The 25,136-nt window shown below is 40.2% G+C and overlaps 1 long non-coding RNA gene and 2 other non-coding genes across 3 annotated transcripts in view; 2 read left to right on the top strand and 1 right to left on the bottom strand.

Moving 5' to 3' along the window:
* LOC134288576 (uncharacterized) overlaps window positions 1-25,136 on the bottom strand; it is a 134,904-nt gene that overhangs the window by 14,105 nt on the left and 95,663 nt on the right. The window lies entirely within an intron of this gene.
* Trnag-gcc (transfer RNA glycine (anticodon GCC)) lies at window positions 7,026-7,096 on the top strand. The gene has a single exon. It is a non-coding gene; the product is annotated as a tRNA-Gly (tRNA).
* On the top strand, window positions 7,739-7,811 carry Trnav-aac (transfer RNA valine (anticodon AAC)). Its single transcript has one exon. It is a non-coding gene; the product is annotated as a tRNA-Val (tRNA).

Raw genomic sequence — 25,136 nt, forward strand, 5'->3', positions numbered from 1 at the left:
AAAAATTTTCGTCAAAAGGAAAATTCTTCGTTGGGTGTTTTTGTGTACATAATAAGGCCGTTACAAATATTTATTTCACTTTTTGTCCCACAACTCTTTGGCTGGTCGAGGGGGGGGGGGGGATAAAAATAATAAAGCATTTAATCAGAAAAATATTTAAAACTCATCGGTTTTGTTAAAGAATTTTTGGCAAGACCCGATATTTTGATAAATATTTTTTTATCTGCCCCCTCAAAATGCAAAATCCGGCCAAACATTTTTGAAGGGGGGGGGGAGACAAAAAGTCAAAAATAAATTTGTATCAGCCTAAATATCGCTTAATGTTAGTGATTGTTCAATGTTTAGTCTGTACAACCTCTGGTTGAAGACGATGTTTGTTCAATCTATGATTGTCTGATTGTTTTGTTGAGATAAAGTTATTTTAAATCTTGGATTTCTGTTGAGATAAGATTATATTTTTTATATTCTTACAAAAAAAAATCAAGAGTTACAGCAACAAAATTGTATTGGTGAGGTTTAGACTTAAATATCCATTAGAAACATCTTTAATTTTAAAGGAACCTACAAAAAAAAGTTTTTGAGATAAGCCTGTAAATCCCTACAAGTTTGAAGTAGTTTCAAAATTTGATATGAAACTTCGAAAATCCATACAGAACTTCAATAAAAAATTTCTGACTGAAACACCAACATTTGCATGGTCTGCACTCCATTTTAAATCTCCAGATTATTCCTCGATGAAGAAAACTAAGTAATTAGAAATTCTGATAATTTAAAACAAATTTGTCTGTGAATCAATACATGATTTTTTTTTTCCTTGAAGTAACTTACAACTAAAAGACAATGTATATTAAAATTAAATGCATGAAAGAACTGTTGAAGAGAATCTCATGAATGATGCGACATAATTTGTTTTGTTTGTAGATTCTTGTTTCCTAATATATATGTCAATGTTGTCCACGTGGACATTTGACGAACCCCCACCCCCCTCTCCGTGGACAAGCAAGGACTTTTCGCTAACCCCCTCCCCCCACCAAGCTGTCCACGTGGTATATGGACGGCCCCTAAAGATAAATCAATCAATCAATCAAATTTTCATCTATTTTTTTTAAGTCGTCCTCGATCGATCATAATTTGGTGCTAGTTTATTATACTCAAGTGGTCATGCAATATCCAGAACCATTGCGGGGATATTCCGGATTGTTCAGGGGTGTGGGGGTTGCCAAAATGGCTAAAAGTGATTATTTTACAAGTTATTTTACTTGTTATTGTGTTTGAACCATCGATTTTCAGCAAAATTTTTGTTTCGAACAGTGAAACACAACTCCGATAACCAGATTTGAATAAGTTGGTCTATCCGGATCCCCGCGACAGGTTCCGCAGGGCCTCATTGGGGACACTTCTGGTTTGCAACCAAAACATGCCGTGCGACGTTTCAATCTTCACGATTTCGAGAAAATAGGTCAGAAAAAATTGATTGAAGTATGTATCAACTGCAATGGCCGCTCCAGAACACTTTGACCAGGTTTCGTGGTGGCCTCTCAAATACATTAACACATGAAATAATTACTTTTAGTCGTTTGACAAAACAGACATCTCCCCAACCCCCTGACATCAGTACAATCCGGAATATCTCTGGAATGGTTCCGGATTAGGGTGGCCCACACTTATATGAAAATCAAAAATTTCGAAAAATGCCAAGTCTTACCTCCTAAATCAGTTGTTTTGGTCTCCCATAAGCTACGTTCAAAATTTGAGCAAAATCGGTTGAGCCTAAGGGGGCGCTCAAAACGCTTGAAGTTTGTATGGGAAAACTTGGCCAAATGTATGCAGAAATTTAAAGTTTTCGAATGTTGCCGCTAGGTGGCGCTGTAAGCGTTTAATAAATGAACCCTTTTGTATTATTGTAGGTGACTATATGCCAAAGAACTTTGTCGAAGACCGCGAAGTGATCCGACGGCTGTGAAAAAAGTTATACCCTGGGCAAAGTGAGGCAAAGTATTGAGATTTCATTATTGATATTATTCTTTTACATGTATTGGAAAAACAACAATAAAGTTTATCCTCACTTTACCTAGGGTATAACTTTTTTCACAGACGTTGGATCACCTACAATAATACAAAAGGGTTCATTTATTAAATGCTTACAGCGCCACCTAGCGGCAAAATTCGAAAACTTAAAATTTCTGCATATATTTGGCCAAGTTTTCCCATACAAACTTCAAGCGTTTTGAGCGCCCCTTTAGGCTTTATTGATTTTGCTCAAATTTTGAACGTAGCTTCTGGGAGTCCAAAACAACTGATTTAGGAGGTAAGACTTGGCATTTTTCGAAATTATTGTTTTTCATATAAGTGTGGGCCACCTTATTCCGGATATTACATAGCCACTTGAGTGTGATAAACTAGCACCAATTTATGATCGATTAAGGACGTCTTCAAAAAAATCGGATGAAAGTTGACGTAATGCCAGCATTTGAAAACTAGTGGTCGGATACGTGAAGGTTAAAGAAATATCTCAAAAGATTCTTTTTTGAAACTAGTGTACGAGTTCTTCAGGCATTCCCCCAAGAATTCTTGCATAGATTTTTTTCACAATTTTTTCGAAGATTGTTTCAGTAATTAATACATGCTTTCTTTTACAAAATTTCTGAAGGAATACTCTCAGGGATTATGTTAAAAATTCTTCCAGCATTTTTTCTTATGGGTTTCTCCAGGAACTCTTCTTAAATTCTCAGGAAATTCTATCTACGGACTTCCCATGAAATCGTTCTAGGTGTTCCTCCAAATATTCCTTAAAAAGGCCATTTCAGCAAATATTTCTTGAAGGATTACATCTAGAAATTCTAGCAGAAATTCCTCTAGAGATTTCTTTGCAGATTCTCTATGAGATTCTTGCAGGAATTTCGCTATAGATGCCTTCAGCTTTTTTTTTTCAAGCATTCGTTCATATTTCTTCACGAGGGGCGGATCACTACCAAAACAACTGAATCGAAAATGCGTTAGAAAATTCGTGATTTGGTCTAATGCGTTCAATAATGTATTGAAAATGCGCAAGGAGTAACAATGCGTTTAAAAATGCACAAAATACTCACGTATTTTAAACCCCAATACGTCAATGCGCAACAAAATGCACCAATGTGTGATGTCAATACGCAAGGCTGAATCGAAAATGCGCTAGTGATCCGCACATCGCTTCTTCAGAAATTTTTCAATGAATAATACTAGGCGTAGCAGTGTTTATCAGGAATAGTGCAGAGTCTTCTTCAGTGCTTCCTAGTATTCCTTTAGAGATTCCATAAAAAAAAATCTCTTAAGAAATTTACTCAGCGATTCTATAAGAATTGCTCCAGGATTATAATTTAAAAAAAAATCAGCAAGCTTCTCATTCATATCTTGAGAAATTGTACAAGAAATTCTTCGAAGCATTGCTCCTGAGGTATCTCCACGAGTTCTTTCAGGGATTGCTTCAGAAATTTTTCGGGATTTTTTCAAGAATCTCCACTTTTAGGAAGATCTACTGAAAAATCTCTGGGGAGATCTTTGAAGAAATCCCAGGAAACATTTCTGGCGGAATCGCAGGAGCATTGCCAAAAAAGAATCTTTTTAGGATATTCTACTGGAATCCCTGAAGGAATTTATGGAAGAACTTTTGGAGTAATTTGGGCAGGATTATTTCAAATGTAGCGGAATTCTAAGAAGAACAATCCATGAAACAACTTTTGAAGAAATTGCTTGCTGAAATTTCTTAAGAAACCCTTAAAATGCTGAAAGAGTTCCTGGAGATAATTCTGAAGAAATCCTGAAGAAGTTTCAGAAGTCTTTAGTTTTCCTGAACGCATTTAATCTAGGGTATGTGTTCCATCATTATTCCAAGTTTCCATATTCATCCTATTCGAAAACAAGCGATTACGGCACCGATTGATTATGTTCTTTTTGTTTTCATGGGTGCTCACTTCTAATAAAAAATACAAAAATAAGAAACAAAACAAACAGCGCTTATATCCTTTGTTTTTCGTAGGATGAAAATGGGAGCCACATGCTTAAGAAGGGAATCAATACCCTAAGCAAACTTATTTTTTCAGCTCATTCGATGCTTCAGATGGCAAAGCTTGTCATACCATAAAAACGAATGCAGTAAGCAGTAATTAAGACATTCGTTTGCTTAACGTCTGTTGCTACTGGTGTTGTTGAGAAATTTGAAACAAAAAAAAAAATGTATTGAGAAGGCCGTATGGTGGTTCTTGATCAAATATTCCAGTAAAAAATACTCTTACCAATCGAGAAATATCTTTTATTATCGATACAGCAATTTTTATTGTGTTTGGAAAGTAAATATTTTATCTGTGTGATTTTTTTCTTTTCTGCTATGCCACATTTTTTGAACACTTTGTGCAACTTCAAATTTCAATCATCTAGTTTACTGAGCCCTATTTTTTAACTTTTACCAGAAACATCAACAAAATTGGTATTATTTGCTTCGTTAGCATGTTTACTATAAGAGCTAGAAGAAACTTTTTTGAATATTGTGCTCAAATTGAAATGGCAGTTAATCGTTAATGTATTTATAATTTTTGAAACAGTCTATAGAGTACTTGGAGCAATTTCTTTAAAAAATCTAGGGAAATTTGGAAAATCTCTTGCGAGATTTCCAATGGAACTTCTGCCGAAATTCCTAGGAAATGTTTCTGGAGAATTTTTTGAATCCGTAAAGAAGTTCCTAGAGGTCCTTGAAGGAAATGCTGGAGGAATTTCTGGAGAAATACAGAGTGTTAGGTTCCTGAGTGCAAAATTTTTAAAGGGTGATAGAGTACCATAAATGTTGATAAATTGTTCTACGCATATGGTCAAATCTCAATCGTTACGTAGTTATTGAACTTTCCATGTTTTTGATAATTATTGCCTTTACTGGCTATAACTTGACAATTATCAAATTTATCGCAGTTTATTTCACCCTTATTCGAAATATTATTGAATTTTCTGTAACGCTGGAGCTGACGCACGTTTAAATCGAAATTGCAAGAAAACGATAGAGCTAGAAGTTTGATGTCAAAGAACGAATTGTAGAGTGGAACAAGGGTCACAACTTCGCCTAAGAAAGAATTTTAGTTTATTACGCATTTTTTAAAGATAATTGACAAAAACAAATTAAATACACACTACTTTTGAGCTATTTGCTCTAGAAAACTTAGTTATTTAACTAAACCAATCAATTCAAATATGCCATTTGATAGAAAATTTAATAATCTTCGAAGCACTGCGATTAGTTTGATCATTTTCAAGTTATAGCGAGTTGAGGCAATGATAGTAAAACACATGGAAAGTTCAATAACTACGTAACGGTTGAGATTTGACCATATGCCTAGAACAATTTTTTTACCATTTATGGTCCTCTATCACCCTTTAAAAAAGTTTGCACTCACGAACCTAACACCCTGTATAAGAAGTAATACTATGAAATTCCTGAATCTATACAAACTTTTGCAGGAATCAGTGGAGAAATTGCTGCTACAATGACTGACAATAATAACGCAAGAATATCTGGATGATTGTTTGCTGGGTTTTCTGGGTGAAACAATTAAAAAAAATCCTGCAGACATTCCTGCCAATACTTTCAATAAAATCCTCGAAAAAAAATCCCGAGGAAATCTCCAGAGGAGTTCGTGAAAAAAAAATGCTGTTCGAATTTTCAGAAACAACGCTGTTGAATGAATTTCTGAATGCAGAGGAGCCTCTAGAAAAATTTCTGAAGTAATCCCAGGCACAGTTTCGGAGGGAATCCATAGAAAAACTTCCAATTCTTGCAGAAATTACTGAAAAAATCTTAAAGGCAGATCTGAAGGAAACCCTGGAGAAATGTATTAAAGATTCCTTAGAAGAGTTTTTGAATCTTTGGTAGATTTTGTGATAATTTAAAAAGGACTCCATAGAAGATTTTCAAAGGGATACATTTCTGAAGAAATCACTGGAAGAATTAAAAAAGAAAACTTGTTTTTTCTGAAGATTTGTTCTGAATCCCTAGAACGTAGAAGTTTAACTAAAGGAATCCCTTTCAGGATTGTCTTAAAGAATTTCCGAGGGAATTTCACGAGTTCTAAGATCTAGCATATTTTTAACTTCCTTGTCACAATGACCATTTAGATATCAAGATTTAAAAACGAAAAAAGTATACACAGGTACCCTGCCGGCCACATAACAGTTAACGTAGACTTCGATAGTTCAGAAGAGGTGAATATCCCATTTTATCCGGATCTACTTCCGTGAAGCATTACAAGAACTAACGTCCCTATTTCTTATTCGCCATATGGGTGAAAATCGCGAATCAATCGTTACCCATGAAAATATGATAAATTCATTAACCCCTTCCTTCTCCGTATCCATCCATAAGTAATCTGACTCAGCTGCTGCTCGGCGTGGCATACGACTACGATGTCAGCAGTAGCCGATATTCGATATCCCTCGCACACGGTGTGTCTTCATTATCCTCATCACAGCTCCGTCCGGTTGTGCTGCTTTAGGTAGAGCTACCTAGTCTCCTATCGCACTTGCGATTTGCGATGGTACTAGCAGACGTGCGCAAAATTGAACCCTTCTTCCGGTTTCAATTGATGTCGTCGTCGTCGCCAGTCGTCACACCGCTGCTGCTGACGAAGAAGAGGATATTGCATTTCATTTGCCTGGCATCAGTTCGCAGACCCCGGTTCTTGGGCGTCGAACATGCCGCAAATTTAATCATTTTCGCTTTTTAATTAATTTGTCCGCATCAGCTGATTTTGTCGTTGTCGTCGTCGACGAGGACGACACAACGACGGTACTGACTGTTATTGTATGCTTCGATCGATCGGAAGTCATCACTTCATATATTTGGAGAAGGTGATGCTTTCAAGTTGATAGGTTCATTCAGTGCAGGGATTGATAATGGCAGTGACAATCGAATGACGATTTTGTCTCATGTTGAGGTCACCGACCGAATCTCAATTGAGTTATGCGTTAATTATCCACTAGAACGCCCGTCATCTTGTTCCACACAAGCATCGGTGGTTCAGTGGTAGAATGCTCGCCTGCCACGCGGGCGGCCCGGGTTCGATTCCCGGCCGATGCATCTATCTTTTTTCTATCGAGGCCTGCTGATGTGATGAGCTTAGAATATTTTTTATTCTTCAATATTAAGTTCCCAGAGGTCCTGTCAACGCAATTTTTGTCTTTTTTTATTTATTTATATCAAGGATTTTATATGGTTTATGATAATTCAACCATGCTTCAATGCTTATACATTTATTAGCGCCTTTTTACGAATTCTTTCAGTAATTTATTAGGTATGCTTGTTTCCACTCATAGCATACTATTCTTACAAACAAACACGTGCAACGTGCAACGAGTGAAGAGAGGCCATACTATGCATCAAACTTTCTGTGTTTCATCGAAATAAACACCACAAACAAAGCAAAAGGGTGAATAATGATACTTCGACTTCGTGAGATCAAAATAAGAGAGGAGAGAGCCACCGGTGGTGCGAGCTTTTCGCCGCAAAGCTCCTGCCGGCCGGGTACAACATCTCTCATTTTTCCCAGACTCTCTGCAGATCTATTTTTAAATCGCTGCTCACACGCCAGTCTCTGTGAGCGAGCAAGATTGAAGAGAGAAAACTTCTGCGTAGGGGAAATCATAACTTCAGCTAGGTCTACGTTCGAATGTGTTGTCTTGATTGATTATTGTAGGTCGTTTCTCCCCAATGCTTTCAACAGTTTCCGTGGTGTAGTGGTTATCACATCCGCCTAACACGCGGAAGGCCCCCGGTTCGATCCCGGGCGGAAACAGGATATACTTTTTGGATTTTTGCTGTGGCTCCAAGCAAGGTGCGATAAATTTTCCAATGTTCGGTGTTCTTCAATGTTATGCAACACAACAATGTGATTACAGATTTGGCGTTCAAAAACATGCTCAGACGAAATGAAAGTCAGTAGCTAACTCATTTTTTTTTGGTAATGAGCTATGGTTGAGACTTAAGAATAGTAGTATGTAATCATTGTGCTGTGTTTAGGAACTATATAGAGCTTATTTTAGATAGTGTTTGTGCAACTTTGAACCGCTACTAAGAAATCACCCAATACGCCGATGCATTGCCGCGGGTGACAACACACGTCCGACAGCACGAACCTCTCCACTACGACTGACTCGTCGCTTCTCATCGGACAGCATTGATCGGGCCCGAGTACATAATATGGAGTGGCATACGCTGTTGCCGTTTCACCCCACACATCCCCCTTCCTCTCTGGGAAAATGATGAAAAGAAAAAAAACAAAATTATTTTTGAAGCTTAGTAAAAAAAAACTGTTCTACGATAAACAGCGGTTGACTTCCTGAACTCCTATATATTGAATAGGTCAGCAAAAGCCACTAATATAAGGCTGATTTATTCATGCTTTTTCCGTCTTCTTGAAGCCGTGAATCACTTCTAAACTTTGGGGATGCGAACTTCAAGGTACTTTTTGAATACCCTAAATCAGCTCTTATTAAAAATTTAGTCGATTAGCATACTGATGACGTCCCTTAATCAAAGAAAAGTTACATAATTCATCAAATTTAGTTGTTCATTTGGCTTACATTTATTACATTTCTTAATTGGGGTGTATAAAACCTCTCTCCGAAACCATATTGGAAATGCATAGAGTCTCACTTTCCATAACACCTGATGTCGATCTAACAATTTTAACTTCTCTGATGACCGTTAAAGCATGGCCGATGCAATTAGGATGAACCAACTCCTTCGCTGAGGGAAGGTAAGGATGCAATTCACCGCATCAATACAAAGCACCCGGTAAGGATGTTATTGCAGCTAATATTATCAGTGGTTATTATTATTATTAGCTTTATTAGGGAGATTTTCAGCCCGAGGCTGGTTCATCTCCAATATCAGTGGTGGACACAGCTGTCTGCATCGGTTAAAAGTCAGGATGTACCTGCCGAAAGAGTGAACGAAAAGGATAATCTACTATAATTATCTTCTGTCGGCTATCACCTAAAACGAATCAGTTCATGGGAAGTTATCGATTAAACTTCATCGATGATTAGTCAACAACGGACTAAATTTCCAGCGTACGCAAATCCTCCAAGAAAATGCTGTGAGTGTTAGATCTCAACGCATATCTATTCATCGACTTCAAGGTGGCATATCGACCTCCCAGAGCAATGCAAATCTTGGACGAGAACAAGAAGTTCCCCTTTCTAGGGAAACTGGCCAGACTGCTCATAGCAACGATGAAAGGTGTGCAAAACTGCGTAAGATTATCGAGTAAGCAACATATCCAGTTCATTCTGAACTTGCCGGGATTTATGACAAGGTGATGGATGCCTTATGCCTGGAGTTCGGACTGGCGGTGAATGAACCCTCTTCGAGGTAGTGTAGTTGATCGTCTACTTCGTATCAGTCTTCCAAGATCATCATTGCTAAGCTGAGTTTTAAAAAAGCATGCGTTGAAAAACTCAATGCTTCGCTACAAATTTGATCATTCGCATTTTATTGCTCCTATGCTCATTTGATTTGAAATACTGCATCATTGATTCAAATCATTTGAACGCAACGGTGCCAAGCATTTTTGACGTTTGAGCGATGCATCCGAACTCGCAGACCAGAATAAGGATCAGAACGCTCTGAGGCATACGTCTCTGAAAATGAATGTCGTGCATAGTTTTCAATTCCATGGGCATGGGTACATTTTAGATTCACAATACTTGAATATTTCTCAAACTGTCTAAATCTCTATGAATTACTTTTCAAACCACAAACTATTTGAGTTGACTAAACAATGACCCTGTAACGTAATGTTTCTTTTTATTACAAATCGCATGAGTTACACCTGGTAAAGCCCGGTATCAGTTCAGGGACGTACCTACTGGATTATAACGGCAATCCAGCCCCACTACCAAGAAGTAATCTTATTGGTCTATAACACAGGTCGGGCTCGATTATCCGGAGTCGGGTTCTGAAGCATCCCAAACATTTATCTAACGAATGAATGCTATACAAAACTGATATTTTGACATTTTGTCAGACCAACTTTTAATAGTAATCGTCAAAATTTCAACAACGTACAGCATTCCGTTCGCATGATAATGTTTGGGAAACTTCAGAACCCGACTCCGGATAATCGAAACCGACTTGTAATATGAAAAGCTGGTGTAAGTGGAAGCCAAGGTGGAAGCAGTTAAATACTTCTTGATATGTCGTTACCAACGCGTTTACGCATTTTACTATATGTTTTGCCTATTACGAAAATGCACAGCCTTATTTCTGGGTTTGTAGATCTTTGGGACATAGGATATTAATGGGACAGAAATTGAATTATTCTAATAAACAACTAAGAAGTGAGAAAGGTATTTTTATTTGCTTGTTCATGTTACGGTTTGCCGCTCCTTACAACATAAAACCGATAAAAAAGTTGAATTGATTTGAGACATGCCCTCATGACTTTGGATCGAAATGATTCCTTGCGTTTCAGTGGAATTATTTTCACGGAGACGATCCGGGACCCTACCAAATAAGCTGATCTACTATGAGTATCGTATATAAGAATAGGGCCGGTTGCCATCTTCCATTTTTGCCCATTCCAGATCAATGCTGAATGCTATCAGTGCTGAAAGAAAAGGGAGTTTAGAACACCTAGAAGTCCGAGTTTATAAATTAAATCACATGTCTACCTACTGGTCAGAAGGAAGGAGCAGGATTTTGTTGACTTTCACAAGACGACAGACGCAAATCAAATTGGTTACTAGCGTTGCTAGGCCTACCATGCATGGTTGTTATTTTTGAAACATCGCCCACTCAGTGCGTGGAGTTGATTAATGATTTAGATCAATGATGCAGTATTTTGCCAAAATGAGAGGAGCAAATCGTAGCAATACTGATTCGCCCAACAAGGAGCGTGCATTTTTCTACTCCTTAGTTTTTAGATCAAAGCAACGAAATGCAAAGGAAATTTTGAAGACTGCTTCGTATCTTCACTAACGGCTGACAACACTTTGAGTTGTGAAATATGAAGGCGCATCAACAGTGAAAGTCGCGGCTACTATTGGCTTCATAAGTAACTGCGGTCAAAATAAATTCACCCCCGCACCAAAGGTGTTATGTACAAGTAGCTCCATAAAGACCTGCAGGCAGTTTTTCGGCGAGGAGTGCGTTTTGATGGGCTTGGTGACATAGTGTCAACCACTTTTGACTCGTATGCAGAAGGTCCTGGGTTTAAACCATGGCCCATCCATTTTCTCCCACTTATTTGTATCACTATTTTACATACATAGCTCATGTATATTCGTAGCCATCGCTAGAACCAGAAACGAATGAAGAAAAAAAACATTAGCCATCCTTTCAACTTTCGGACACAGTGTCATCTAACATTTAACGTCTACACGTTTTGCAACCAAGCGTACTGTGCCGCTTCATCTTCAGAGTAATGAACACATTAAACTCTATAAATATCCTTCACCCATGGATCGTTTCACTAACCAAAGGTGGCTACGAGATCTCCCATTCTTCCTCTCTAACAAACATACTATCCGTGCAGGCTGTGAGGACGTAGAGTGCTCTCGGATTTTAGTAGTAGCAACTATCACTCTCAAACATTCCTTTCCCTCCTTAACTTGACTGTGTGGACTTGGCCGACGCCGGGTGTGCAGGAGAACGGAAAAAATAAGTGTAAAGTCCAAAACATCCTAAAGCTTCAAAAACTCCCCGACAAGGTACTGTCAGGGTCATATTACTATATTTTTTTGCCGCTTATCGAGCACATCCATTGCTAAACACTACTAACATTACATTAATTCTGAAGAGATTGTGTGTGCATGGAAATTAATGCAACACTATTCACCTTGATATCAATCTTAACATGCACCATTTTATTCAGCTAGAATAAAAATATAAAAGTTTCCTCTGGAAACATAGCAACAGCTCCTTTACACAATTGTATTTATCATTCGTTAACAACACAACAAAAAAATTCTTATGATATCACAACATTTTCGCTGCACATCAGTCCCATCGTAAAAGAGATGTACAAATTACACACTAAGATCAGCTCGGTATTTTTCCCATCTTTTTACTGAGTTTTCAACAGCAGATTAAACTCGGTACGCTCGGTTGTTTCTTTTGCTGATAATCTGTAAATGAGTTACCGAGCTCAGCTAATTAACTGTCAAAAGTTACTGATGCACGGTAAATATCGTTACTGGTGAACGGTAAATACGATTACCGAGTATACCGAGATAAATCTGCTGTTGAAAACTCAGTAAAAAGATGAAAAAAATACTGAACTCAGTGAAAAAATTACTGAGCTGGAACATCAGAATCTTAGTGTGTACATCCTTTTCATGCAGCAAATAAGCCGCCGCAGCTTGTTAGTTTGTCTAGCAATCGCTAGAACCGATCGATGGATGAATCATATATAAGTAAAATATTGGCATGGATTCGTACACTGATCCGTTGATTGTGAGGCATATCCCTTACCTCTCGGCTATTTCACCGAGTTAGAAGATAGATTATAAATAAGATACTGCTTCTAGGTATCTACTGGAATGGGTTTGTTGACACTTTCCGGTGCAAACCAGCGTGTACATGGTGAGTGTGATAAATGTTGGAAAACGACGTAACCAAATGAAACTACGTTCAAAAATGGATACATCGCCAGAAATTACACGCCTGGATATTACAAAATTATTTGCTGTGAGCTATTAGATCTTTATACAGCATACATATCGGTTACATAATAATGTCTAGTTTGATTCTCAATACTCAAAAGTTAGAAAATCTTCAAATACCAGTTTTTATAGGTACGATTTATTCTGTTTCTTATATAAAATTCCCAGAATAAAAACAGAAACTCATATGTTAAAAAAATATGGCACTGCATTGCTTTATTCGCGTTTCAGAACGTAACGTTATCAGCGATTCACTCAACACGCTATTTTTGTCCTTTTTCACGCGCTTTACTTTGATCAGTTCAAAGCATTTAAATCTTTATGGTCCTTAAAACTTGCAATAATTACCGGAAATTTCCTCCAATCCACAATCAAATGGTCCTCTTCAATCGCGGTTTTTAAAACAAAACTTATAAGAAATAAATTGTAGAATTCCCAGAAGAAGGTGAAATACACACCGAAACGTAGGACAGTAGATGCGAAAGGCGTTTTAGCTGCTTAATATAGACTGAAAGAGCCGTAAAACAAGCGAAATACTCGTCAGTACAGTCGTTAGCAGTCAGTCAAATTTAAAAATAAAGCTTTGAATATATCGTCACATACTCATCTTCACTCGCTTCGTATTTATCTTCAACCGGTTTTCCAAATATGTTTCCAATTAAATTTTAAGAGTTCTTCTTAACGCTTGAAGCAATACTTTACTATTATGGATTTGGAAGAAAACCGAAGAATTAGCATCGCTCAAACTTAAGTGCATTACTAGCGAACTTAAGGTGAGATGAGACGGATTTACATGGGACTCAGAAACACATTTCCATTGTGAAAACAAAAACCGTTTTCACACATATCCCGGATTTGCTAACTTATTGTACCCGTGCGGTTACTGCTTTTATCAAATATCCTCCGTGCAGTTGAAACCCGAAATTTTCGACTAAATTGAGAACAAACACTTTCCCGTTTGCGTTTTCGCAAAAAAGTCGATCGACATTACCGAAACAATTTGTCTTACTAACAGCGGCTAGCGTACAGTTTCACCTTAACCACCAACACCACATGTTGACTCACGCAAAATTTGGCGTGCTCGCACTGACAGACCCCCAGGTGGGATAAAGTCGTGATTGTCGGCATAGCGTCGGACTGAAAACGAAAACATCTGGGATGCATGTCGGGTCGGATGAGGAATGACAGTATATTCGCTGAAAACTTCGCTTCGCTAGTCCAACTGGTGAACTCTGATTTGGTGCTGCGACGTCAATATTAAGCGATCTCTCGAAATTCGTAAACAAGCGGTCCTCAAAACACGCTTCAAATTTTCAACCAAGCGGTCCTCCAAATTCACTCCTTTGAAACCATCAAGCGTTTCTCACAACTCGCTTCTGGGTTTCCATCAAACGGTCCTCAAAACACGCTTTTTATTTACTGACAAGCGGTCCTCAAAACTCGCCTTTTGTTTACTACGAAGCGGTCCTCAAAACACGCTTCAAATTTTAAGCAAAGCGGTCCTCAAAACTCGCTTCTTTTAAACCACCAAGCGGTCCTCAAAACACGCTTTTTATTTACTGACAAGCGGTCCTCAAAACACGCCTTTTGTTTACTACGAAGCGGTCCTCAAAACACGCTTCAAATTTTAAGCAAAGCGGTCCTCAAAACTCGCCTATATTGGTCCTCTTAACACACTCTATGTTGCTGATCCAGATCAACCATCATCCATTCTAGTAGACTACATGATGAGAAGGGTTGAAAAACTTAAATATTCTGCGTACTTCATACACAGAATGCAAAACTATATTGTCAAAATTCAAGCAAAACCATTTTTATGGCGCCTTAATACTGTAACTAAAATTACTATACTTATCAAAAATTTAAAAAAAATTCAAAGTAAAAAATTGTAACCGAAACTGATAAATACTTTTTAGCGTGCACCGCTCCAACCGTTTTTTCCATACTACACTGAACGGCGGCTTGTGGTGAAAATTACTATTCTGAGGGTCAATTTAAATGCACAACGCCACTAAATTTGTGCAGACTGAGTTTCGTTTTAATTCAACAGAATTATGTTTTCAATTTTACCATGGACTCGATTTTCAATTAAAAAAAGTTCCTGTTGGCAACCGGATTCGAACCAAGAATCTTGACATCACCAGGCTCGCTCGCTACCACTCAGCTATCGAACCGGTTGATATGAGAAGGAACAAAACGCACACAAGAAGCGTTGGTAAGTCGATGATCATGTTTTGCCATGGTAAATTTAAAAACATTGTTGTGCTTGTCATTACTGCAAGGCTCCTTTCAGTGTAGGCGAGCGCCAGGGCGGTCCCCTCGCTCAATTCACTCTCTTCTTACCTGCCGTTGTTTACACCTTTGTCACTTCTGCGATATTCTTCGTGTTGGTCGATCAAGATTTTTGTTAGCGCAATGGGTGATTTCTTGTGAATATTCGATATTATTGCCATGATTGAAACGACTAACATGACAAAACCTGTCACGGACGCCAATGTGCAACTTTAAACCGCTACTAAGAAATCACCCAATACGCCGATGCATTGCCACGGGTGACAACACACGTCCGACAGCACGAACCTCTCCACTACGACTGACTCGTCGCTTCTCATCGGACAGCATTGATCGGGCCCGAGTACATAATATGGAGTGGCATACGCTGTTGCCGTTTCACCCCACACAGTGTTGTGTAATTTTTATTCAAAAAATAAGTTCTATTACTTATTTCTCAGCTCTTGGCCAGAACTAGACGTAACTTCTAGAACGATTCGCTTTGGAAATCGTTCGTCGCTTGGAGGGAGTTGTGACGAAAATCGATGTGTGTGCATTTGGGCACAATCAGTCGATTTGAAATGATCGTTGAATGTGTGATTGGAGATATCCCCCGTGTTACGTGCGTCGATCTGATCTTCAGATTGGACTGACTACACAGTGCACATGATACATACACAACACAGACAAACAGACGTAACACTCTGATAATTCCCATCGTACACCGATTTAACTGTCTATTTTAAAATTTGGTAATTGGTCAACTGACCGTGCTTGGTGCTCGCATCGTTTTTGTTCGAGTTTAACGTTTGCCCACTACCGCCACCTAGTTGATGGTTGGCCAAACTCAGTACTTTTAGCATCGGGCGAACATGTTTCCGTGGCTATGATTTGTATAATGTTCGAAGTGTTACGTCTGTTTATCTGTGGTACATATCTCAATAACACATACAGAAAAAATAACGAACTACGGTAAATTTTCACCGTAATCTCAACAGCTGAACGTACGGTAAAAAGATCGGTGTTTTTGCAAATCAATCTCAGACATTTGAATCTGTCAAAAGTACCGGAGCGTTCGATATTTCTTACAAATATACTGTAAAAATCGCAGGACGTTAGGTTGCGGTATTTTTATATTTTATCACTGAACGTACGGTAATTTTCACAAATGAACCGTAAAACCACAGAGAACAGACATCCAAGTCCAGTTTCAAAACTGTGCAAGGAATTTAACGATCATTTGAAATGGCAATACAAGTGGCAACACCGTGGCGGCGCTGCTATCGCAAAATTTTCATGCTGCTGTCATTGGTGAATACGATACTTATACTCACCACTGATTGTGGCAACTTGCAGTCTGGCAGCGGTAGAAAAAAAAAATCGAATTCTGACACATCTTTTGAGTGAAAATTTGTTCTAGCTTGGATGTCTGTTCTCTGTGGTAAAACTTATATTCAGAATAAAGATATTCAGAAAATATAAACAGTATTACAAGATAATACATATCCTAAAGATGTGTCTGACGACCTATGGGGTCAATAAGGGAATAATTCTGTTGTCATTTGAAAACAACAAACGTAAATGTAGACTTGGATGGTTCAGAAAAGTTAAATATCACAAGAACTCAAATAAAACCTATCGGAAACTCTCAAATTCTAACCTGTGGAAACTTCAACTATAATGAGGCAACGGAATATGCAAACTCCCATTGTGATACCTACTTCGTCAATAAAAAAGTTATGGGGGTGCAAATCGCACTTGGTCTTTTTTTATTGGGCGCAATGGCTAGTTTCCACCTGGTAAGTACTGTGTAAAAAGATAGGACAAGTAATGGTCACGTAAAACTTTTGCAATCAAAATTACTTAAGCGTTCGCAGTTGATAGGTAATTTGCAGCCAGAAAGATTTGCCAACAGATGGCACTGTCATGCGATGCTGTCAGTCATGTTGTTAATTTTCCGTGCGGAATAATATGTCGATGTATTATTCCGTGAGTAAAAGTGACATTTCTCTTTCTTTTTTGTTTCTTCTTTCGGACCAAAGACGTCAGTGTGCATTAAGCTGTTAGTACACAGGGACCTTAGGCCTGTAGTACACAGGGTCAAATGTTTGACAAGGAAAGAACTCGAGAAACAACATCAATTTGAAGCGGAATACGCAATGGGGCCGGCAACGGAATGAGGAAGCACTGCGGTATGTACTAAAAAATCCGCAAGTATGCCACTGCGATAAAACACAATGAGCGCGGATTTCCTGTGGTTAATTTCAAAACAACTTCAGTTCAGTGAATTGTTTGTTTCCTGGAAGAAAGGAATTATGTGAGAATCTGCAGCATTGTTCTTGCTCTGTCTTGCTCTATCGAAAGAAATCTGAGGTTTCCTAGTTCTCGAAAATTCCTAAAAGAGTTTTCAGGAGTTCCTCGAAATTTCCACTAGAATGTCGCCCAGGAGTTCACGGGAATTCATCCAGAAGTTCTCCTCCAGGAGATTATCCCTCCGGAGTTTCCCGGATATTCTCGTGGGAGTTCCCCGGGAATGCCTCCAAAAGTTCTCCGTTAATTCCTTCAGGTGTGTGCCGGGAGTATATCCAGGAGTTCCCCGTGAATTCTTGTAGGAGTTCCCCGGAAATTCCTGCAGAAATTCCCTTGGAATTCTCCAATGAGTTTAAAAAAAATCCTTCAGGAGTTTCCCAGAACCTCATCTAAAATTACCTCGGAAATTCCACCAGAACGTCACCAATAATTCCACCAGGAAGTTTCCGGGAAATTTTCCAGGAGTTCCTCTGAAATTAGCATGCAATTCTTCCAGAATTCTTGCAGGACTTCCCCGGAGGGATTCCTGGAGGAATTTCCCGGAGTAATACCCGAAGGAATTTATGGAGCAATCACCAGAGGATCCTCTGGGGCAAATCTCCAGAAATTCCAGAGATTTCTCCAATAATTCCTCCGGAGATTCCTCCAAAAATTTCTCCGGAAACTCCTTCAGGAATTTCCCTGGAGATTCTTCCGAGGAATCCTCGGAGGAATTCCTGGAAGAATCCTCGGAGAAATTCCTGGAGGAATTCTTGGAAGAATCTTCGGAAGAATTCCTGGAGGAATCTCCGGAGGAATTTCTGGAGAAATTCTGGAAGGAATTTCTGGAGGAATCTCCGAAGAAACCTCCCGGGGAATTCCTGGAAGAATCTCCGGAGGAATTTTTGTAGCAATTTGTGGAGGAATCTCCGGAAGGTTTTCCCCGAGGAATTACCGAAAAAAATACTGCAGGAATCTCCGGAGGAATTTCTGAAGGAATCTTTGGAGGAACTATTAGAGAAATTTCAGGAGGAATTTCTGGAGAAATCTCCGGTGGAATAGGAATCTCCGGAGGACTCCCTGAATGAATACCTGGAGGAATTATTGGAGAAATCTCCCTGATGCCACTTCTGATGTAATGTACACGTTTACTTTTCTGGCGCTACGAATTTCTCTAGTAGTTCCTCCAAGGATTTTTCTAGGGATTTCCCCAGAAATTTATCTAGGGATTCTCCAGGTATTCCTTAATTGATTTTAAATTTTTCCAGGGTTTACCTAGATGGTCGGTAATATTTTTACCCAAAAATGTTTCAAAATTGTATCAAAAGTTCATTAATAAGAAATTTTTGGATTACAAAAATGTATAAATATTCTGCTATTATTCTGCTATTATCAACGCATCCCCTGGCTTTCGCCCATCTGCGTTGTCTTTTCACTAGGCAATACGTCTACCAATTGATGTTTATGGGCTTGCCGGACCAAGTCATGTAGCTAAGCCAAACACCCCACCTACAACTGTTGGGTAGGCACCATTGTCCCGCCCACTGGTCTTTTACAGCTAGTTGTAGGTGCATGTGTGCGTGTAAGTATTGGAGTGTGTGTGTCAGTGTTGGTGTATTGTAGGCGCCAACTCGTTCTAATCCACTCTGATAGCTAACACCCTATTGAACCATTACCCTTAAATTTGGCAATCTATGAAATAGAATGAGTTAAACGCCTGTAAAAAAACAGTCAGTTAAATCAAACAAGGAATATTAGTATTAAAGCGAAGATACAACGAATCAACGCCCCGAACCTCGAGAGCACAAACCCCAAGAACCAAATGACAGGCAGCGCCGATAAGTCGATCGACTGGCCACCATCAGTGAATAACCAATCGAGTAAACCCCTCAGCACAAACTGCCACCAGCTCTCCCGACCTGCGCCCAACAAATCCGAGGCACAGCCCAGCCTTAGCTTCACCTTAAAACCAAAATCTAGATTACAGAGCACAATACTTCCCAAGTAACCACGCAGCTCGAGCCGCAAATCACGCACAACACGGCACAAATAAGACAAACACTACCACGCCCGTACAACCGAAACCGACCTAGAGTAGAGAAGGGTCTCTTTCCACTCCAACCCGGACTCAAATGCACCCACAGGGCAGCGCACCTCACCCACACCGCACTCATCCATGCATCACTGTCCGAGCCGCACGGTCACCTGGGTTGAGTCTATCTGCATGACCTCGCCCAACCCGTAACGCAGAGTTTAAATCCCTCTCTTGCATTACAAAGTACTCCCTCTTCCCAAAAATCTGTGCGTGGTATAAATGAGATCTTAAGGCTGAAGAAATCGTCACCAATACAACCGCCAACACTGAGCACTCAATGATGTCGGCCTTATCAACGACGACCCCCTCAGTCCCAAACCCAATTATCCCACACTACCCAAGTAACCACCCTGCTGAAGCCGTAAGCACCGCACGCACAAAGCATACACACACCGACACGCAACACCCCACACAAACCACCAAGGCCGAACAAAAGCGGAAAGCGGTGCCACCACTGCTGAATCACGACTTTTTCAGTATAATTCAGCAATCGTAGATCCATTCCTCGACCCTACTCAGCCCTAACGGTCCATAGCAATGCCTGTCAATATATGCGCCTCACACATGCAACCCCTACACCCTAACAGTATGGTCACTTGGGTATCCCTGGGTTTTGACATGATGGTCAGGGATCACAGCCATCAAAACGTTCCACACTTTATCAGGGCTTACGACCTGTAGACATGATGATTTCTCAATAGTTTCAAGCTCTTTCGGACCTTCCGCTATTGGAGACCATCATGGCTAGCGGTGTTGATTACAAAAATGTATAAATATCTGAACAAATTCCTGCATTATTTTCAATTGGAACCAAAATATACCACGTACATCTTTTCAATAATGTATAAGTAGTAATTGACCAAAGTTATGAAATAGTTATACAGAAATTTGAAATTTCTATAAAAAAAAGTGTCTTCGTGAAGTGAAAACAAAAGTATGGCGGCTCTAAAAATATGGAGTTCCGAGGTCGTAGACCCAACGCCCAATCATCCACAAACTCGTCCCGATGTTTTGATGTTTTCTGAAGCGTATTTACATTTTCTTTTAAAATCATCTAAAAATTGATGTTTTGGTCACCTTGTTTGCAGAGTTGATGTACACGTGCTGTAGTCCCATGTGCGGGAGCCACATTGCAAGCAAGCTCCCAGGAGCACAGTACATTTTGAGCTGAGGTGTGCGGACTCAACTATTTTGGTCATTCAATTTGAGCACGTACGTTTTCTTCCAGTGCTTCCTGTTGCTGAGTTGCTTATCTCTATGGAGATTTATTTCAAAGTGCACACATAAACTACTCCACACAAAGTTTAAACAGATGAATAACAGCAAAAGTTGCAATCAAACGTATATATTCAGCTGATTTGGTCCTCCCGGCTTGGGAGAATAATTTGCAAATATTGGGAAAGTTTTACACAAAATTTTCAAATAACTAAACGTTAGAAAAACATTTTCGTATCTGATTTTAAAGTTTGTGTGTCATTTAACGTTTTACTTGTTTTAGCGTGACTAAGTATAGGGGTGGTGGGGGTAAAGTGGACAGGTGGGGTAAAATGGACAGGGTACAGTTTCATAGCTTTTACTGTTTTTCAAAATGTTTCAACGATTGAAGCTTATGCCTAAGCATGAATCATTATACTTTTGATGATCTTGAACATTAAAATCAAATAAACCTCTTCAAGATGACAAAAACTTTAAAAATCACGTGGAAAATCGGAAATGATGTAAAATCTGCTTATAATTGCTAAGGTTTTCTCGTAAGTTATTTTCAAATTATTACAAGTTTTACACCCTAAACCAATAAAGTCCACGTAGAAGAATATATTTGACCGAAAAAAAAATTAAGTTTTGTAAATTTTTTTTTTTAAATAATTTTAACAAAATTAGACCGTGGGGGTAAAATGGACAATCGGTTCAAATTTCACCAAAATTTCATATTTATTTTTGCAAACTTCAGAATCATCAGCCGTCATACATATCGTGACTCGTGAGATAGGTGAAGTAAGAAGTTATAAAAAAATATTTTATATCAACAAAATATAATTTTCATCCAAAACAGTGCTTGTTTTTTACACTATTTTTACAATAATTATTTTAGTGTGTTTTAAAGTTTGTATTAAAAGTTTGAAAACGACAATATAAAGGTTTCGTATGAAATTTGACAGTTTGTATTTAAAAACATAGAAACAATATGCTGTTATATAACTTTTAACGACTTGTTCATTTTACCCCATAGATTGCCCATTTTACCCCCACCAATTTTTTTCACGCTATTTTGATGCACGATTTGGTGAAGAAAATAATCAAAGAAAACAACATTTTTTAAATGCAACCCCTTACAAGATTTCTAGTGTATATCATTACCTTCCATGTTACTCGGAAAAGTAGATGGATTTTGCCGCATTTCCGCGGGAAACGACCGAAATGCTTAGGTTGTCCACTGGTCGTGCAAGGGATAGCTAGGAAGAGAATGAGTTACCCAAACGTGTTCCACAGTCGGCGCACGTCTGGTTATCTCATTCTACCACCCGTTCTTTCTTGGTCCGTTTCGGTCGGGCCTAGCAGGTAGCAAATTCATAGATTTGAGTGCGATCGCCTCTCGATCGCCGCCGCTGCCGATCAGCTGTTTTGTATATAGTAATTGAATTAGATTGAAATATACCGCCGCGAAGACAAGAGGTCTTTCGTGTAATTTTCTGTTCGCGTAATAAATCAGTGTTGTGATTTCTTAGTCCGTCGCGAATCTTTTAAAGTGTCCGAAAACCGTAAGTGATACGCGCGAACATTTGGTCCTTCGAGCCGGATCGGATTCCCGGCGAAGGTTCTCGGACACGGGCGCGGTAAAAGTGGGCAATTGCCAAGTGGAAGAACAGTGACTTTGGACTGCACCATTGTGCAATAACTGTGACAAAGACGCAAGAGTGAATAGTGTCACCATTTCGGTGAAAGTTGCGCCATCGCAGAAGAAATTGCGCGCCTTCGGTAGTGATCAAAGTGCAAAATCCAATAGGAGACCACCGAAGCCGATAGTGGCCATCTCCTTGGCGGAACTGGACGACGACGACGAATCGCATCAACGAGGACGATTGCAGGCCGGAAGGCAGATAAGGGAGTAGCTTGCATGAGTGTGGTGGCGTAATTTGCATGATACGCCGTTTTGAAACTTTGTGGCTGTGCATCGAATAAATCATTGAAATGCATGTGATGTGAGTCAGTTTTATTTCAAGAGCAGTAGCCCTGGTGTCCGCTCAAAAAGGTCTTGTTTGGTCTCGGTTTCGCTGGATTTTGTTGGCCTGTCGATTCTTCCATGGTTGGTTCCCCTGCTGCTGTCGTTTTTTGGGTTGAAAGTCTGTCAACACGGGTCGCGTTGGGTGGTTCGTCGAGTCGATCAAAGTGCTAGGTGATTGTGCAAGTGCAGTGCAGTGTAGTAGTGTGAATCTTCAACTGTGCAGTGGAGTGACGTGGTACTTTGTTTGATTGAGCTGCCCGTCTCGATCGTTAGTGCGAGTGTTAGTGCAGTTTGTGACCAATTATGCCTGACCTCCGAACGCTCAACAAGCAGGAGCACCAGCTGCGGAAATCGCTGGAAGGAATTCAACAGTTCGTCAGTGGTTTCCAAACGAAGCGAGATGCGGGACAAGTGAGCGTTAGACTGGAAGCGTTGGACAAACTTTTCAATCAGTTCCTCGAGATCCGAATGCAAATCGAGCTGCTTTTGGAGGATGCAATTGGGGATGGCGATGGCGATGAAGAAGCGCTCGTTGAGCAGAATGACAAGGTACGGCAGGACTTCGAAAACAGCTACTACGCGCTGAAGTCCGAACTGCAGGCCTTCCAGTCGATTGGATGCAGTACGTTGAAGAGCTCCACGTCGCAAGCACCGGATGCGCAATCAGGAACCCAGTTTGCAAAGGTGAAGCTCCCCGAAATAAGACTGCCGTCGTTCACAGGACAGATCCACGAATGGGTGCCGTTCCGAGACAGCTTCCGGAGTCTTATTCACGACAGTAACCTCACAGACAAACAGACGTAACACTCTGATATTTTGCATCGTACACCGATTTAACGGTCTATTTGAAAATTTGATAGTTGGCCAACTGACCACCCGTGGCGCTCGCATCGTTTTTGCTCGAGTTTGACGTTTGCCCACTACCGCCACCTAGTTGATGGTCGGCCAAACTCAGTCCTTTTAGCATTGGGCGAACATGTTTCCGTGACTATGATTTGATTCGAAAAATGTTCGAAGTGTTACGTCTGTTTGTCTGTGGTAACCTCCTCACGGAAGTGGACAAGTTCACCTATTTGAGGTCTTCGTTGTCCGGTGATGCGCTGCAGGAAATAAACTCCATCGATTTGTCTGCAGCCAATTACGCGGTAGCGTGGAAGGCATTGGAGAGCCGTTTCGAAAACAAGAAGTTGATCGTCAAGGCGCATCTCGATGCACTCTTCGCCGTGGAGACGCTCAGAAGGGAAGGATACGACGAACTCAACCGGATGATCAGCACGTTCGAGAAAAACCTTCAGATGCTGGAGAAGATCGGAGAAAAACCATCGGATTGGAGCACGATTCTCGCATATATGGTTTGTTCCCGATTAGACATGGCTACCCTGCGCCACTGGGAAACCCACCACCAGTGCTACAATTTTTCGACAGGCCTTTATGATAGCGATATTTTGCTTTTTTCATTTTCTCCGTTTTGTTTTTCCTGTCAATGTTGCTTTCCGATCAGCAACACGGGAGCGAAATGAAACAGGTACTCACACTCGCACGCAGCGTGCTGAAAGCGAGAGCTGACCGGGCTAAATTTCCATTCAATTTTCTGTATTTGAGTGTTTTCACCCGTGGTATTGTATAGGGCACTCACTCTCACAAGCTACCGCTTGAGACGAATAGCCTTTCAGCATGAGTAGTGTGTCGATGATTGGGAATTGATCTTGTAGGGTCGCTCACGAATGGAGCTCTCGGACTCTGTCAGTTCTCACATCGAGGAACTGAAAACGATTGCCGCAGTCATTCATTTTCGGATGAAAAACAGGCACTGACACTGATATTTTGCAGGACTGCCCACCACAACAGCAAGGAAGTTGCACAGTATCCCGCTGTGATGGACTTTCTGAAGAGTCACTGCTCCGTTCTACAGTCGATCGCTCCATCAAGGCCTACGGTTCTCATCCAGCAACGACAATCTCGTCCAGCGGTGTGCAACACATCTTTCAAGTCCACTCTGAAGTGTCACTTCTGCAGCGAGCCACGACACTCTGTATTCCAGTGCGCAAGATTCCAGCGGATGAGCGTGCCGGAGAGGATTGAGGCTGCAAACAGGAACAAGCTCTGCCGGAATTGTTTGTATCCTGGACATTTCGCCAGAACCTGCGAGAAGGGAACGTGTCATCAGTGCCATCAGAAGCATCACACACTGCTGCACTCTGACGCACCCAGATCCTCCGTTCCACCCACGCAGTCAAGACCGTCGACAGTCAATCAACAACCTAGACAGCCACAATCCAGACCGCCAACACCGAACCAACAGACACGGACTGCTAACACTGCAAACACATCAGACTCACACACTCAGCCAGCCACAGAACACGCCACCACAAGCCAAACACATGTAGCTCTCCCAATTACACCGACACAAAACATCATTCTCTCGACCGCACTAGTCAGCATTCAAGACCGCTACGGCAACCCTGTGGTAGCGCGAGCTCTGCTCGACTCGTGTTCGCAGCATTGTCTCATGACAAGAGGTTTCGCTAGCAAGCTGAAGCTAGACGAAACGCCGGTCTATCTGTCGATTCAAGG

Source organism: Aedes albopictus, chromosome 2, assembly GCF_035046485.1.
Source record: "Aedes albopictus strain Foshan chromosome 2, AalbF5, whole genome shotgun sequence".
Taxonomy (NCBI): Eukaryota; Metazoa; Arthropoda; class Insecta; order Diptera; family Culicidae; genus Aedes; species Aedes albopictus.